The sequence below is a fragment of the Lepidochelys olivacea genome (assembly GCF_965140295.1).
Source record: "Lepidochelys olivacea isolate rLepOli2 genome assembly, chromosome: 5".
Lineage (NCBI taxonomy): Eukaryota > Metazoa > Chordata > Testudines > Cheloniidae > Lepidochelys > Lepidochelys olivacea.
This window is the reverse complement of record NC_140415.1, coordinates 45,801,292-45,818,137: the sequence shown is the minus strand read 5'-3', so window position 1 is coordinate 45,818,137 and position 16,846 is coordinate 45,801,292. Positions and strand designations below refer to the sequence as shown.

The 16,846-nt window shown below is 39.2% G+C and overlaps 1 protein-coding gene across 6 annotated transcripts in view; it reads right to left on the bottom strand.

Annotated features, from left to right (window-relative positions):
• Positions 1-16,846, bottom strand: part of LHFPL2 (LHFPL tetraspan subfamily member 2) — a 191,557-nt gene that overhangs the window by 134,468 nt on the left and 40,243 nt on the right. Inside the window, exon 2 of one of the 6 annotated variants that reach the window (XM_084628707.1) lies at positions 400-477. The exons of 3 other annotated variants lie outside the window; for them this stretch is intronic. The gene's annotated coding sequence lies outside the window, so the exon portion shown is untranslated. Of the gene's footprint in view, positions 1-399; positions 478-5,302; positions 5,611-16,846 lie in introns of those variants that run through there. 2 more of the 6 variants (XM_084628709.1, XM_084628710.1) reach the window with 2 other exon arrangements.

Here is a 16,846-nt window from a genome sequence, read left to right as displayed (position 1 = left end):
GTACACTTCCTTAGTTGAAGTGTTTTGGTTAAGTAATGTGTTTACACTGTACCAAACAGCTTTGGTTCAAGGACTCTACCCAGTTTTGCAAAATAAACACGTTACAATATTCAGTCAAAAGGATATCTGCAAATTAAAAGTATTTTACTGGTTCAATACAATGTTAATGGAATTTTCATTTGTTTCCTACTTTAATTTTAAGAAAGGGTTTTATGATAAATGCACATTTGCTGTTTTTATTGCCACATATTATGGAAGAGATCAAGGAATTCTCTTTCCCAGACCCTATTCTGAGTGAATGACAGAAGTGCTATTCATGGACTTATTTGCTGTACAAATTAGTTGCTTAAGGACTACTGATAGATACATAATATTTATTTTAAGGGTAAAATTGCTTACTCTAATGCATGGTGTTTTCATATTCCTTCCATTCACCAATCCATATACAGACATGGCATCATTGCCCAAAGGATTTGGCTACATGTACCAAAAGAGGAAAACAAAAAGATTATAGTTGTCTACACACAAGCCTTGTCTACATGGAGAAGCTGCACTGATATAAGTAAAACTGGTTTAAAAAGCTAGTTAGTTAAAGCAGTGTAAACCCCTGTGGGGAGGACACTTATACCACTGGTTATATTTGTTTAGTTTGCACCTGTACTTTTTCCAACACAACCAATAAAAAACAGGTTTAAAGAGTATCACCCAGAGGTTTCCATCTGTTTAACAAAGTGCTTTAAAAATCATAACTTTACTTAAATCACAGCAAATTTATGTGAGGCCAAGGCCTGAAAAAAATCTGTCTTCCACGCATCCCCCTAATCACAGTCAAGATACAAATAGATTAATTTGAGCATAAGCTTTCCTGGGTAAAAACCTCACTTCTTCAGATGCATGGAGTGAAAGTTACAGATGCAGACATAGCATCTGAAGAAGTGAGGTTTTCAGGGGCATGCCCAGGGACAAAGAACTCTAAGGCTTTTCCAAGTGCTGTGAAGCTTGTGTTTGAGACACAGGAAGTACAGACCTCATGACAAAAGAATATAAAAGGCAGCTGCATCATCTCGATTTTGTCTTCATTCCTGCTTCTTACCTCTGGAGTAGCTCCATGCATCTGAAGAAGTGAGGTTTTTACCCACGAAAGCTTATGCTCAAATAAATCTGTTAGTCTTTAAGGTGCCACTGGACTCCATTTGGTTTTTGTGGATACAGACTTACACGGCTACCCCCGATACAAGATACAAATAGATCACCACCTTAGAGACTGTGACCAGCAGTATGCAGGGAAAACGAGGAGCCCCACCATCACACAATATCTAAAATAATGTTCCTGAAGACAACAGTGGCAGAGATCAGTCAGTCCAGTCTGAAGTGACAAAATTATAAAACCACTCAGAACTATCTCTAAACAGTCTTCTGTTTTCTTAGATTCTACTAACAGAGCTTGAGAAGGTTTGGGGTTAATATATCTTTTGAAGGGGAAAGGAGAAAAAACTGCTTGCAATGGAGAGAGTTCCAGTTGTATCTCAGAATGAGTGACCATGATCTTTTGCCTCCTGATCTGAACAGAGGCAGGCTCCCTAAGGAGGTAGCAATTATCTATTCCTATAGGAGATAAGGGGAAAAAATATGATTTAAGAAAATACTACTGAGGTTTATGATGTGTTTTGAGTTCAATAGCAAAATACATTTGTCACATCCACCAAATTACATTTGTCACATCCACCATCCAAAAAGCCCTAAATCATAAAAATGTCCCTCTCCACGTTCTTGTATGCCATTTCAACGCTTGCTTTGGTTTATTTTCCTTTCATTTTTCTGTTACTTGCATCCTTACACATACCTTCCCATCCCCCCATCTCTTTCATAAAAGTTTGAAAGTAAATTTAGTGAAAGGGTCTGGCTTGACTAACCTGAAGAGTAAAATTCTCAATCTACCTACTGACTACATTCAAACCAGCTGCAGTAATGCTAGGTTTCCTCAGAGCGTCTTGCCAGTGTTCTGGAAGCATCACCACAACAGGTCAGAGGACAGTTCAATCTCCATGCCCATTAAAGTCTGGGCCTCTCTCTGCTGAGATCGAGTGTTTTTTTGTTATATGGATACATGACCACAAGGGACTAGATCAAGCCAACTAATTTAGTTCAAAGAGACCACTAAACAGTTATCATATATTAAGGAACTGTGGTTACTGCCAACCTCAGCAGCTTTTAGTGACCTAGAGGTGGAAAGCTCTGCATCAGGCTGGCAATCTGGGAGGCCAGTGTGCCAGCATCCCTAGCTGGCGCAAGAGTGAAGGCCCATACTCAAGAAACCAACTCTTTAAACAGTCTTGCCAATTGCCAGTCTCTAACTTCCTTTTTCAGCGAAGATTTATTGAGAAGACTGTGGAGAGGCAACCCTCGCATTTTCTAGGATCCTCAGTTTAACTTGTCCCCTTTTGTTGTAAATTTTAGGATAGGTCATGGAGACTATGACTGTATTACATGTTTTTATAGGCAGATGACTGGAGAGGAAAGATGATTCTCTGGCTAACATACTGGAATATCTCCGGAGATTTGAGTTCAACTCCCAGCTCTGCCACAGACTTCATGTGTGCCCTTGGGCAACTCATTTAACTTCTCTGTGCCTCATTTCCTCAACTGTAAAATGGGGAACTAATCATAGTTCCTTACTCACACCTCTTATCTGTCTTGTCTATTTAGACTGTAAGGTATTTAGACCAGAAACTGTCTTACAAGTCTTCTCAACAATGCCTAGCACAATGGGGCCTTCCATCTTGGTGGCGGTCTCTAGAGATGGTGCTATAATACAAATTCTGAAGGCTTCTAGCCTACATGTGTGAGGTTGCTAGGACAAACAGTCAGGCAGTTTGGGCTGCAATGCTATTGATACATTGATGACACTCATCTACATCTCCTTTCCATCCAATTCAAACAATACAGTCTCTTTATTGTCCACATTGTCTCGCTGAAGTTGCAACTTGGATTTGAGCTAGTAGTCTATTAATAGGCAGATAGCTCTTCGTGTTCCAGTCTAAAGTCTCATTCCCTCTCACAATCCCAGGTGCGTCTGCATTCCCATGCTTAATTATTAGACAATAGGTCATTCTCCTTCAACCATAGCTATACATTTCCCACATTTCTGATACTCCGGTATGGATTTTACATTTTACTCTTGATAGGCACTCTGTTTTAATTTTAAAAATAGTGATTATATAGTAATGAAACTGTCATAATACCAATTATTTGTAATGTACTCACATCCCAAGAACATAATTTAACCTGTTTCAATATAAATGTAATACCGGTGGGGAGAGGAAAATGGACTTTCAGTATGGAATGCCACTTTCCAAAACTGCAACCACAAACAATTTAAAAAACACAAAACCAAAAACTCAGAAATCATTGCAAACATTTACAGGTACTGAATTTACTATGAAATCTAATGACACTGTACAAATTGGTCAGTTACAAAGTAATGCTAGTTTTGCTGAATGTAAAAAAATGTTCAATTGTAGGGATGCTTTCAGATAGTGAAAAGGAATACGTATTTTAGCTAAAAGGAAGTGCAGAAATAAAATGCATGGCATAAAGGTGAAACGTAGGAAGAAAATGAAGGATACCACAAATGCTATGTGTAAGCAGTCAAAGTAACGAAAGGGAAAAGAGGATCAGATGACATTCAAAAGTGATCAAAGGATATGAACAGAAGTGGTGGAATAAAGAGGTGATAATTGTATTTAGCTGGAAAATAAAACTGTAAGGGATCAGAAATGGATTAGAAACAGATGAGTCTATCATTTAATCTAGGTGGGAACACAGAAAGATCATAAATTTAGTTTGGGTGGTGTTTTGGTAGACAACTGAAAATTCTCAATGGGCAGGACAAAGCAAGGACTTCAGATTTGGCCCAAGATTTCATGAAGTAGTTACAATGACATAAAAAATGAGGAATTGAACTATATTTTGGAAACGTATTCTCATTGCTCTCTTATTGTTGACTTGTAAATAACATTAGACTGTGTTAACAATATGGTTTGTTGTGGGCAGTAATAATTATGATTTATTTGCACTGCAATAGAGCTCAAAGTCTCAAATTCAGAGACCTCATTGCTCTAGGTACTGTACAAAGAAATGAAACCAGACTGACCTCTTACAAGAATCATCAGCAGGGTTGGAACTCAGATTTTAAATACTTGAGCTACAGTAGTAGTAGTAGTATGCTACTATCCTCTATGTGGATAATCCACTGGAAGGGTATATGCCACACAAGTTCTACTTCTCGCTTTGTCACCAATTCAGTCTGTAGCTTTGGGCAAGCAACTTAGCTTCCTTGTGCCTCAGTTTCCTCTTCCATAAAATGCGGATGGATAATCCTTATCCAATTTTTTTAAGAAGTTTTAAAATACTCAGATTGAAAGTATAGTATTAGTAGTAAGGTTGATTCTGACAATATGTCAAATTCCATGCATTTATTTTAAAAAAATCAATAGTTTATTTTGTTATAATCATTTTTTGCAACAGATATTTAATTTTGGCCTAATTCTCTGCTCCAGATGTTCAAATCCACTCAAACTGACAATGCTAATAACTTTTTTGAAAAGAAAATCAGCATAAATTCCTTGCATTATTGTCATATCCATGGGCTCCTGAAAAGATTAACTCATTATCTGGCATCATTTCTTTCTAGCTTTGTTTTCATTCTTTCCTCCCCTTTCTAAAGCTGACTGCTCAAGTACCATGACTGTAATTAAGAATTTATGCGAGCACATCAATGATTCAATAGATTGCAAAAGAAAATAGAGTAATGTAACAATAGAGCATTTCTGACTATTTCATCCTTTTTCTGAGATAATCTTGTGTGCCCCACCACCACAGCCCCAGTCAAACTCCCACTCCTGGACATTCCCCAGGCCACTTTGTTTGGGTCCCATACACTGGGCTTAAGTGCTTTTAAGCTTTTCTGAGCCTAAGCAGAGTCCAGGCTCTAGCTTTCTCGGAACACTCTTGCGGTGCAGATTCTCTAGCACCTATCTGAAAAGCTGAGACCCCGCGGTCCAACTGCGCAGCCCTTCAGACTAGTGCTGGGTCCCCCAGACTCCCCAATTGCTTAAGCACCCTCTTTCCCAGAGTTCCAACCTAGTGGGCACTCTAGTTTACAATTTATATCTTCAGAGACGTGATAGTTAAAGCAAAAAGATGCAAGCCTTGCACGGGGCTTCTAAAACTATATTTCTTTACTGTGGACAGCACAAGAGATACACAGATCTAGGTAAAAAGCAATAAAACATCTATGTACCATTCCCTGTCATAGTTTCCTCACCACTCTTCAGTATTCTTTGGGATTTGGTCAGAGTCCTTAGGGGTCCAGGATCTCCCTCCTGCAACTCTCAGTTTCTCCTCCAATTTAAGGTGCCACAAGTACTCCTTTTCCTTTTGCGAATACAGACTAACATGGCTGCTACTCTGAAACCTGTCAATTTAAGGAGTGTCTCTGTCCAGTGCCAACTGCCTTCAGCCTTGGCAGGTCCTGCAATCAAGAAGTCTCCTCTCCCGTCCCTTTGCTCCTCTCTCCTGCCCCAATCTTCCTTTGTCTGTCTGACCCACCCAGTCATTGCAAGGGGCTGCCCAAACACCTCATTTATTTATTCCCTCTGCTAGGGAAACTGCATTCCTTCAAACTCCTGCCCTCTGTAGAGAAGTTGGCAAAAACTGGTTTATCTCAGATGCAGTTCCTCTTTTGTTCTTTCCCACGAAACGAAAGTTCTGATTAGGAACTGACAATCTTTAACAACCAATCTATTCATAGACAGATGTCCCAGTGCCAGCCCCCTTCCCTTAGCTCAACAGTTTGAACTAACGATACAGTGAAAGACAGCCATAAGACATAAGGATACAGACAGTTCATAAAATCAAACTGAATTTAATAAGTTGTACACAGATTCCTCAAATCATCACAGGCACACTGAATACAGAAATATCAACAAACAATTAAAATCTCCTTTCCTAAAGTAAATAATGGCATAGTAGTTTAAAGATTAAAATAAAGGCAGGGAGAGGTCACATTGCTCTTTTTACCTCTATAAAACCATTATTGTGGTCTCTCTGCTCAAATCTTAAGAAGAACTAGGGTCTGGGCTACAGTCTGAATTTTCTACAACATTGATTTTTAGCTTTCTTAATGTCAGAGGAATTCACTAATAGTTCTCAGCTGCATGGGACAATGTCCCACCAGTCTTTTGTTACAAATTAATGCAAAGATGGCTGCTCATTCTCTGCCTAAAGGTATCTACCACGCACCATAAACTTCAGTCCTAGGCACTGTGAATCCAGACAAAGCACAGGATTATCCAAACAATCCTGAGAAAATTCTTTACCTTACGTTAGGCCTCACTGCAGTTAACCACCTGTGCATTCTTTATAATTAATTATAGTGTACTTCCCTCTTCGCCCCACTAACCTCTTTGGAAGCCTCTGATATGCAGAAAAATGCTCAAATTTGAGTACGTCTCAAAAAAGAACTCTTTGTTCTTCACTGTAGACAATTCAGCAACAATAATAATATGTACAACTGCCCTGCTGGGTCACTGAAATGATAAAGGTAGATTTGAAGGAACGATAAAGAATTAACCATTTTAGAAATTTTATCTGCCACAAAAGGATTGAGTATCTGTCTATTAAAAATAACTGCTGTGATAAAAAACTATAAGCAGGTATGACTGACCTCTTGCAGGCTATATTTAACTGCCATACTCAGGGTACCAAGAGCCTATATTCTACTGTTGTTCTTTTAAAGTGACAGGGACATCACAGCAGCAAAGTATAACATACAGTACAGATTAACTTTGCATTTGTGAAAAACATTTGCAAAATTTTCAGTTTGGAAAAAAAGATCTAGATTTAAAGGATATCTAGTAAACACAAAATTACACGGTACATTCAGAAGTGTTCAGCGCCAACCTAACTCAATTCCCATTAATTGCAATGGAAGCAAAATTAGGCCATTGTGGAGTGCATCTGAAAATGCCAGCCTCAAAACATGAAAAGTACTTTCACAGCTCTCTAAAACAGCTGACTCTGTTAAATCTTTTAAACTGAAGTTTTAACTTAATTACGTTTCTTGACCACCAAGACCTTTTTAAATCTATTAATATTCTGCAACAGGATTCAATTTATCTTCCAAGAAAAGTCAAAATACCTTTCACAGGGCTTGTCTATGTTTTAAACTATTTCACCTTTAATACGATTTTTTAATTCAAGAATAGCTATCTGACAACACTATGCTAGCAATGGAAATACCCATGAAAATACATGAGAAAGTTCCCATCAAATAGATGACCATCACTAACAACTACATGAAGGATATCAATGGGAGGAACTAGAGTAATATTATTCTACGGGAGAAAGGGAAAATTAGATATGTTAGTTAGATGTATTCAAGTCTGCAGAGCCTGATGAAATTCATCCAAGGGTACTTAAGCAATCTCAGAACGGTTAGCAATTATCTTCGAGAACTCATGGAGGAAGTGAGAGATCCCAGGGGACTGGAGAAGAGCAAAACTGGTACCTATCTTTAAAAAGAAGGAAAAGATGACCCAGAGAATTATAGACCAGTCATCCTAACTTAGATACCTGAAAAAATACTGGAACAAATTACTAAACAATTAATTTGTAAGCATGTACAAGATAACAGGGTTATAAGGAATAGCTAGCATAAAATTGTCAAGAACAAGTTATTCCAAACCAACCTAATTTCCTTCTTTGACAGGGTTATTGGGCTAGTGGATGGGTGGAGGAAGTGGTAGAAGTGATAGATCTTCATTTGAGTAAGGCTTTTGACACAGACCCACATGACATTCTCATCAGGAAACTAGGGAAATGTGATCTATATGAAATTACTATCAGGTGGGTGCAAAGAGTAGTTATCAAAGGTTTTCTGTCAAACTAGAAGGGCACATCTAGTGAGGTCTTATAGGGGTCAGCCCTGTGTCTAGTATTATTCAATATTTTCATTAATGACTTGGATAATGGAGTGGTGAGTATGATTATAAAGTCTGCAAATGACACCAAGCTGGGTGGCATTGCAAGCACTTTGATGGACAGGACTAGAATTCAAAACAACCATGACAAATTGGAGAACTGGACTGAAATCAACAAGATGAAATTCAGAAAAGACAAGTGCAAAGAAGAAAATAAAAAATCAAATGCACAACAACAAAATGGTGAACAACTGGCTAGGCGGTAATACTGCTGAAAAGGATCTGGAGATTATAGTGGATCACAGATTGAACGACAGTCAACAATGTGACTATGAAAAAGGCTAATACAGCTCAGGTGTGCATTAACAGGAGACAGTGCTTAATTTATGCCAGGCCTTGCCGGGGCTCTAGGCTTGGCAATTCATAGCTCCAGCACCTCTAGGCTTGCTGCATCAGTTATGAAAGAAAAAAATTGCTTGAGCCCCAGCACCTCTCTCATTACAAATTAAGCACTGACAGGAGTGTTGTATGTAAGACACGGGAGGTAAGTTGTCCCACTCTACTTGGCACTTGTGAGGCTTCAGCTCAAGTACTGTGTCCAAATCTTGGTGCTACTTCACGAAAGATGTGAATAAACTGGAGAGTCCAAAGGAGACCAACAAAACTGATAAAAGATTTAGAAAACCTGACTTATGAGGAGAGTTTAAAAAATGCTGGGCAGGTTTAGTCTTGAGAAAAAAGACACCTGAGGGGGGATCCGATAAAAATCTTCAAATATATTAAGTATTGTTATAAGGAGGACGGTGATCAATGGTTCTCTATGTCCACTGAAGGTAGGACAGGTAGTAATGGGCTTAATCTCCACTATACAAATTGTTCCAATGCCACTGGGTCCTGCCTGAGTACAGGGGGCTGGACTTGATAACCTCTCAAATTTCCATCTAGCCACAAATTTCTATGGTTACATAAAAATTAGTTTTCATATCTGTGGTTTGGTTTCTGTTTAGATTTGTATATGGTGCCTCATCATTATTGTAACTAAAAACGTACATGAATTATCTTCACAATGCCTCCATGAGGGAAGTATTAGCCCAATTTTACTGAGCGAGAACACAGACAGAAAGTTTAAAGTGGCTAAGAGCACAGAGGAAGTTGGTGGCAGAGCCAGGAATTGAACCCAGATCTTGAGTCTCAGCACTTTAACCACAAGGCTATCCTCTCTCTCTCTTTCTGATAGGAAGTATCCCTGGTTCTGGCTTTTATTGCTGGATATCCTATTTCTACTGTTTCAGAGCTAATTACTAAAAAACATCCTCCCTTTTTATTCCTCTGTTGCTGCTGCCAGCTCGCTGTGGGCTCAGTCCGGCAAGGTGCTGAGCACTCTGGCGCCAGTCCAGCAAACTATTTAAGCACTGTATCAAGGATCAATGTTGCAAGATTGAGTCTCCTGTTGGGATGCTGCTCAACTGCCTGAGACAGGCCAGGAGACACTGACTTGTTTTAACTTCCAGAATGGATGCAACAGGCATGAATTTCATGCAGACATATGACAGCTATTCTCCTAACGCACAAACAATAATTCATTCCATGTTTACAAATGGTATGACATAATATAATGCAGGGTTATATGGACAGAGCCATGTAGAATTACTATGAGAAACCAAATTACAAAAATAAAAACTAATTTTACCTCTCTATTATGTAGGATTCACTTCCCTTACTGCTGGGAAACAAACAGTGAACAGCCAACAGTTACACAAGTAAACAAATGAAATAAGACATCATCTAATCTAAAATGACAGAGGTTCAAAACTTACTCAATAACTAGCTAAGCCTCCCCACCCTGCAAAAACAAGAGTTTTAAGTCAAAGCAAGCTTTTCAATTTTTATTTTTACTTAATGGAGTTGAGACTGGGCTGGTGTATGCTGTTTCTGAAGGTTCTTCCAGGCTAGTACATGTTTCTTACAGTGCAATCAAGGATAGCGCTCAACTTCATTATAAAAAGCTGTAATACCTTTCTGCCCAAGATATTACCATACCTCTAACAATTCCCATTAGGGATTCCTTACAGGCTGATCTAAAAGTCTGAGAACTAGTCACCTGAAGTCATCTGGAGAAGAACGCTTTGCATATCTTTTAACTCTTCTTGTGTTTCTCCTCCCCAATAATACACACAGATCATCGAATTTCCTCCACAGTTTCATTTTGTGAAGATAGAATTTTATAGCTCTTACCACACTAGGATACAGAAGTGTTTTTCTAACTTGTGTAAAAGGAGAAAAAAGAACAAAGATATGGTCTTATAAGTGAATTGTGGCATTCTTTGTAAGAACAAATTCTGGGTTCATATGAAGGGCCACTCTGTCAGAAAATAAATGAAGATAAAGTCTTTTGATGGAAAAGGCTCCTGGTTCGCTGACTCTTTCTGCTGTGGTTAAAAAGCCAAGAAGAAGAAAACTTTAGCCCGTGAAGACTGGAGTGAGTCAGAAGTCCCTGACCATTGGGTAAGTCGAAGAGTTGCACACAGATATACAACCAGTCTCAGGAATCATTCCTTTTTAGCTGAGTAAGCTGTGATCAGGATGACAATAGCTTTGACCAAGCTGAATTCTTCTGGCTACTTTAATTATTAAAGAGAATCGAGGAAAGATGTAACCTCACAGACCAGCCCAAGAAATTAAAAGTGCCTCCATAATACCTGCTTGAAGAAGTTAATGACAGGAGCAGAATTATCTATACTTTTCTGTTGGCTCTGGCCATGAACTGGCCCACTGGAGAAAAATACCATCTCACTGCTATCTGGCCTAAATCCTCTGAATGAGTGCCCATTCTTCTGGTTCTAGATCTTGCTAATGGAGCTAGTTAGCTTGCAGTCTGTCTTACAGGTGGTTCTAACAGAGAGTTCTTGGCATCTCCAAAAAAACATGACAGGACCATGCTGACTTCTGAGCTTAGTAACCCCCTGATCGCCTGAGCAGAGCAAGCTATTAAAAGTAGGGGATCACTGTCCCTTTCCCAAACTGCAGGTTAAGTGAATTGGGCGAAAGGGTCCCCTTGCTGAAAGTCCCTGGAGAGTACAGAAAGGGAGATTTCAGAGTAGCAGCCGTGTTAGTCTGTATTCGCAAAAAGAAAAGGAGGACTTGTGGCACCTTAGAGACTAACCAATTTATTAGGAGATTGTAAGAGAATGGGCAGTAAGAACATCCCTTAGCCAAAAAGGAGCCAACCATGTAGCTAGTTGAGGGCCTATCCACAGGCCAGATTAGTTTTCCAAAGCTATTAACCTTTGTGGCTAGCTTGGGAGGTGAGCTGAGAGGGACAAGAGCAGACAAACAGGCTACACAGATGTTAAAACTGGCACTTCTGAGCTACTTGGAAAACTCCCTTGATGGTATTCAGGAAATACCTGGGGGCCTGTTAGTATGTTGCTCCAGGCAGCACTGCTGGGAAAGGGCAGGAAGTTAGTGTCTCTTTAAAGTTCTGGTCTGAGACACTCCTGACTGTGACAGCGGGAGACCACTGTACGAATGGAAAGCCCTAATCGGTTCTCAACTCCAATCAGGACAGTCTCTTTCCAATAATTTTTTCCCCAAGGCATAAGTAGACAGGCTCCAAAATGGGCTGCAGCAGAAGCAGCTCTCTGAGACAACACGAGTAGATGCAACAAGACAGGTTGAACTCAGAGCTGAAGAACAGCTCTGCAGAGCTCGAAAGTTTGTCTCTTTCACCAACATTAGCTGGTCCAATAAAAGATACTGCCTCACCCACCTGGTCTCTCTCAGGTGTCACATAGGCAGTTTGATAAGGTGCCAGCAGAGGGAACAAGCAGCAGCAACTGAGAAAAAGCAACTTTTAAGTACCGTCCTCCAGACAAATGGAAATTGCAGGATACTCAGGAGGTAAGGGCAACAGTTGATTTGGTATATGAGAAAGACATTACTCTGCCAATCTGCATGGTTATGAATTAACAGATTGAAGGATCCAGAGCCTCTGGCAACTATAATAAATATGTATACTTAAAAATAGTTTGATAAATACACATTTTAATGGTAAATAAGCCACCAGATCTGTAGGTGTTTTTTCCATCCCTCCCCACCCCCTTATATTCCTAAAAAGGTTTATATGACAACAAAAAAAGCAAGAGTGAGAGACACTGCAGTACTAGAATTTATACTCAAAAGTGCTGAACGAGAATTCATTCCAAAATTCCCCTCATGTTTCACAGCTTTTTTTCCCATTGAGGTGGTTAGCAACTTTTAAGTATTTAGATTTCTTTCCTCATCTATTGTGGCTGTCAAATAGCAAACTCAAAATTTCCTTAACCCCACTCAGTCTGGCTTCATGCCTAAGTATGATACAGAAACTGAGCTGGTAGAATTAGTCAGTCTCTTGGCACTGGATGAAGATCAAAGAATCCATGCTGCTTCTTTTAGCTCTGGCAGCTGCTCTGTGCCAAAGTGCTCTCTTGTGCAGGGTACTGCAGGGCTCTAGCTTATCACTCTTCATTGTTCAATATGTATATAACCCTTGAGGCAGAGTATATGGCAAACTACATAATCTATTTTCCTGGGCTATTCTAGGAGGATTGGGAAGAGATAGACTGTGGGTTCTTACTCCACAGGGTGGATGTTATTTTATATGGACAAATTAAGGCTCAAATTATATTCTGTGTACTGACTAGCTGAGTGTCATCATATTTGCATTTTAAAATGTAATAAATAGTAGATGTTGATAAAAAGCTCTTTTCATCAGTAGATCTTAATGTGCTCTACAGAGAAGGACAAGTATTCATGAACCTCATTTCTCCCCCAGCAATACATAATTCTTTGTTGTGTTCTTAATTTTGTACAGAGTTTAGGACTTAGACAAATACTATATTAAAACTAAATAAATACCAAATCTTGATCTTGACTTTTGTAGCTCCCAGTCTGATGTTACATATCAACCGTTAGATACTTAAAGAACAGATCATCTTCACAGAGCTCAGTAATAAAGCGCAACAGTGACAAATTTACTGAGGAAAATCTGGTGTACCATGACAGCTGCATTCAATAAGCAAAACCTTCAACTTTTGAACTTACCAATAGCACAATAAGTAACATCACTAGCATCCAGGTAAAATAAATTAAATTTTATTCAGAATGTTAATCCCACCGATTTAGGCAAATAGATAGGATGTGATCCTGCAATGCATTCTCAGGCAACCCTCTATCTACTTCAGTGAAATTTTTGTTTGAGTAAGCGCAAGATCAGACTCAGTTTGCAATTCATCTTTGATTTTTTTATGAAGTTACACTACATTCAATTCTGTGGGGGGGGGGGGAAGCATTTATCTTGGTTAAGTAAAAGTAAAAATCTTACTAGTTTTAACATGTTTTTGCCAGATAAACCCTGTGCACATATGCATGCCATGCATGCACACACTACTCACATTAATTATATATGCATAGTGAACACTAAATTACACATACTAGTTGTGTATTATAAAACCAAATCACAATTAGAAAATGGATATAAACAAAAATTATAACTGTTAAAAGGGTAAAGACAATACATGGACACATTATTTCCTTTTAAAAAAAAATTCTAAATAGATAAAGCAATATAAAGGGAATTCAGATTTCAAAATAAAACCCTGATTACTCCTACAAGGAGATATAATCCATCCTTCTTTAAAAAGGAGAAAGGAATCCCTATTATTTGATGGTCTCAGGACACAGACTGGTCCCCATATGTTTTGTTTGGTCTTTTTTAAAATACTGGAACAAGCTCTATTATGCAGGAATTCTAAAAGCACAAGCCAGGCAAAAATTGCAAATTTACCAGTACTCTTTCAGAGTGAACACCTGCATCTGTCACTTTCACAGCAGTCCAACAATAGCAGCTACAATATAGACACAACAATTTCACACAATCCCCATATAGCCAAACCCTGCTGTAACTGATAAACTGGCAGCTCTTTGAAAACAGACAGATGTTCCGTGTAACACCAGAATCAGTGTCTGCTTTCTTGCTGTTATATTCTCAGATTCCTGATGTCTGCTGCAACCAGAACACTGTTTACTCTATATTCTTTACAAAGCACATCTGAGGAAAGTGGAAGAAAATGAGGAGTTACAGAACTCAGTCATCAAAGGACAAATAATAGTGTACTATTCTCCAGGCAGAAATTCAGGCTAGAGAAATCTGTTGTTGGGACCCTTACAAAATGCAGTAAGTTTGACCATCACACTGCTTGTATTCCTATAGAAATTTTAAACAGTTGCACTCAAAAGCCCCTGATAATGTTTGTTAAACTATTTTTAGCCATCACATGTTAAATTCTTTCCCCACTATTATTTTGTCTTCAGCGGTTTTATATATCTATAAAAGATGCTCAGAATCAAAGTTCTACTCATGAATTAAGTTATATTTTTGGTATCAAAAATGTGTAAGTATCCATATTTAATCTTTAAATAGACAAAAGTAGCACAACTGGCTAATAAACTGGGGGATTCAGTATAAAAATACATTAGAAAGGAGACACACCCATGGTAGGTAGGCTTAAAAATCTAACGTCCTTCAGCATAGTCCCATCTTGAAAAATCTTAATTTCTATAGTACATAGGTTTATTTTTTCCGGAAAACCAGTCTCTGTGTGTGCAGATTTGATTACAGTCAGTTTCACAGTAATTTGCATGTCTGGTTCCTCAGCACCAACCACTCCGCAGCTCCCAGTAGACAGGTTTATAAATATGTGCCTCTTGAAGTATGAAATGACAGTGATTGTGTCACCTGCCCTTCTGCAAAGGTAAGAAAACTGACAATCTACCAACCCTCACAGTAAATACCCAAAACCCTCTGGTCATTGACTGTACACCTAAGAGAAAGACCCATAAGTGACTATCAGAGTAACTGCTGAGCTTTCATTTTTCAACTTTTAAAAACAGTTATCACTTAAATCCATTCCAAATGGATGCTAACACTTCTAAGAAGTGTCAGCAAGGTTCTCTCTGCGAGCAATGTCACCACCAGCATACTGAGATCTGTCAAGAGTTAAGCTATAGCCCCTCTTATCCCCATTCCCAAGGAATCAAGGGAGAAGGGGCTGGTGTCAAGGAGGAAGACAGAAAACAATGATGGTAGAAAAACAAGTAATGAGAAGGAAAGGTAGAGAATAGAAATAGAGGAAGTATATATAGATATACACACACACACACACGTATTTTCAATGAAAAGTTTGCTTCATACCATCTTTTGATTTTATGATTTAATTCAAACAATTTATCCGTTTCTCTCAAATACATAAATATGAAATTATTCCAGGCTCTGGACAAAGAAAAGCAGTGTCTCCTCCTGAGAACTAACACCCTTTGAAGACTACCAAACATTCATTTTTTAAAATCCTGTAGGAGTGTAATTTTGTTGCACTTCCACCTAACATATTAGTCAGAGTCATTAACAGTTAGCAGAATGAAGGCTGGGGGAGAGGAGTATGATTGCTCTCTATAAACACGGCAGGGAGGTAAAACACAAGGGAGGGAGAAGAGCTATTTAAGCTAAAAAGACAATATTGGCACAAGAACAAATGGGTATAAATTTGTCGAGAATAAGTTTAGGCTGGTAATTAAAAGGTTTCTAACCATCAGAGGACTGAGGCCCAATCGGAATTGTGAGGGCAAACAACCTAATGAGTTTTAAGAAAGAGCTTGATAAATGTATTAGTTGGATTGTATAACAAGTTGTAGAACTGTGGTGAGAGGAGTTGGACTCAGCAGTCCTACGGTCCCATCTGATTCATGTCTTATATTCCTAAATCTCATGATTAAGGGCTTCATATGGCCACCTGTAGGGATCAGGAAGGAAATTCCTCTTCTTCACCCACAATGTATTCTGGGTTTGGGTTGTTTTTTTTAAAATCTTCTTCCTCTGAAGAATCATAGATGGCCACAGCTGGAGATGGGACCCAGTATGCAGTGGGCTGATGCTCTGATATGGTACTGAGATTTCTCTGTCTCAGTGCACGGCTGGTGAATCTTTCACACATGCTCAGTGTCTAACTGATCATCATACTTACGGTCAGGAAGGAATTTTCCCCCAGATCAGATTGGCAAGGACCTTGGGGGCGGGGGATGTCTTCACCCTCCTCTGCAGACTGATGTGCAGGTCACTTGCCAGGATTATCTGGGCCCTGCCACTGCAGGAGCTTTGGCATTGGTGCTTCTTGATCCCTCCAATTCTCTGCCTGTACCACACAATAGTTTACGCTCCTCAAGGCTGTAATACTTCTATCTAATTCAGGTGGCTGTATGGTGTCTAGTGGCCTGTGACACACAGGAGGCCAGATGAGATTATCTGGTGATCCCTTCTGGCCTTGAACTCTACAATTAACCCCCTAAAATTTATCAAATCATAAACTGTCCCCGCAGATTAAGTATTGCCAATCTTGGGTCTGAGATAAGTGCAATTTGGAAGGGGGGAGGGGGGAAACGGAAAGGTGGAAAGCCCTTTCAGTCAGTTTTTTAATGGCAGCTTTTGAAACTGTTCAGAAGCTTGGAATACTAGAACTAGCCGTAGCAGAGAGGCTCATGATAAATCCAATTCATCACATGGCTATCGCTACCACGTAAGTGACAGAACGAGATAGGGAATCAATAAATTTTAAAAAAATAGTCACCTTCCAAAGAAGACTATATGCAAGCAAACACACTTATAACTAAGGCTAAGATTTGTCATGGAGGTCACAGAAGTCATGGAATCTGTGACTTCCAGAGACCTCTGACATTTTCCGCTTCAGCCCCAGGGCAGTGTAGCTGGAGGTGTCAGCTAGCAGGGGCCCAGCAGCTCTCAGTTGCCAGGCAGCGGGGGAGGACCCCAGCTCCCA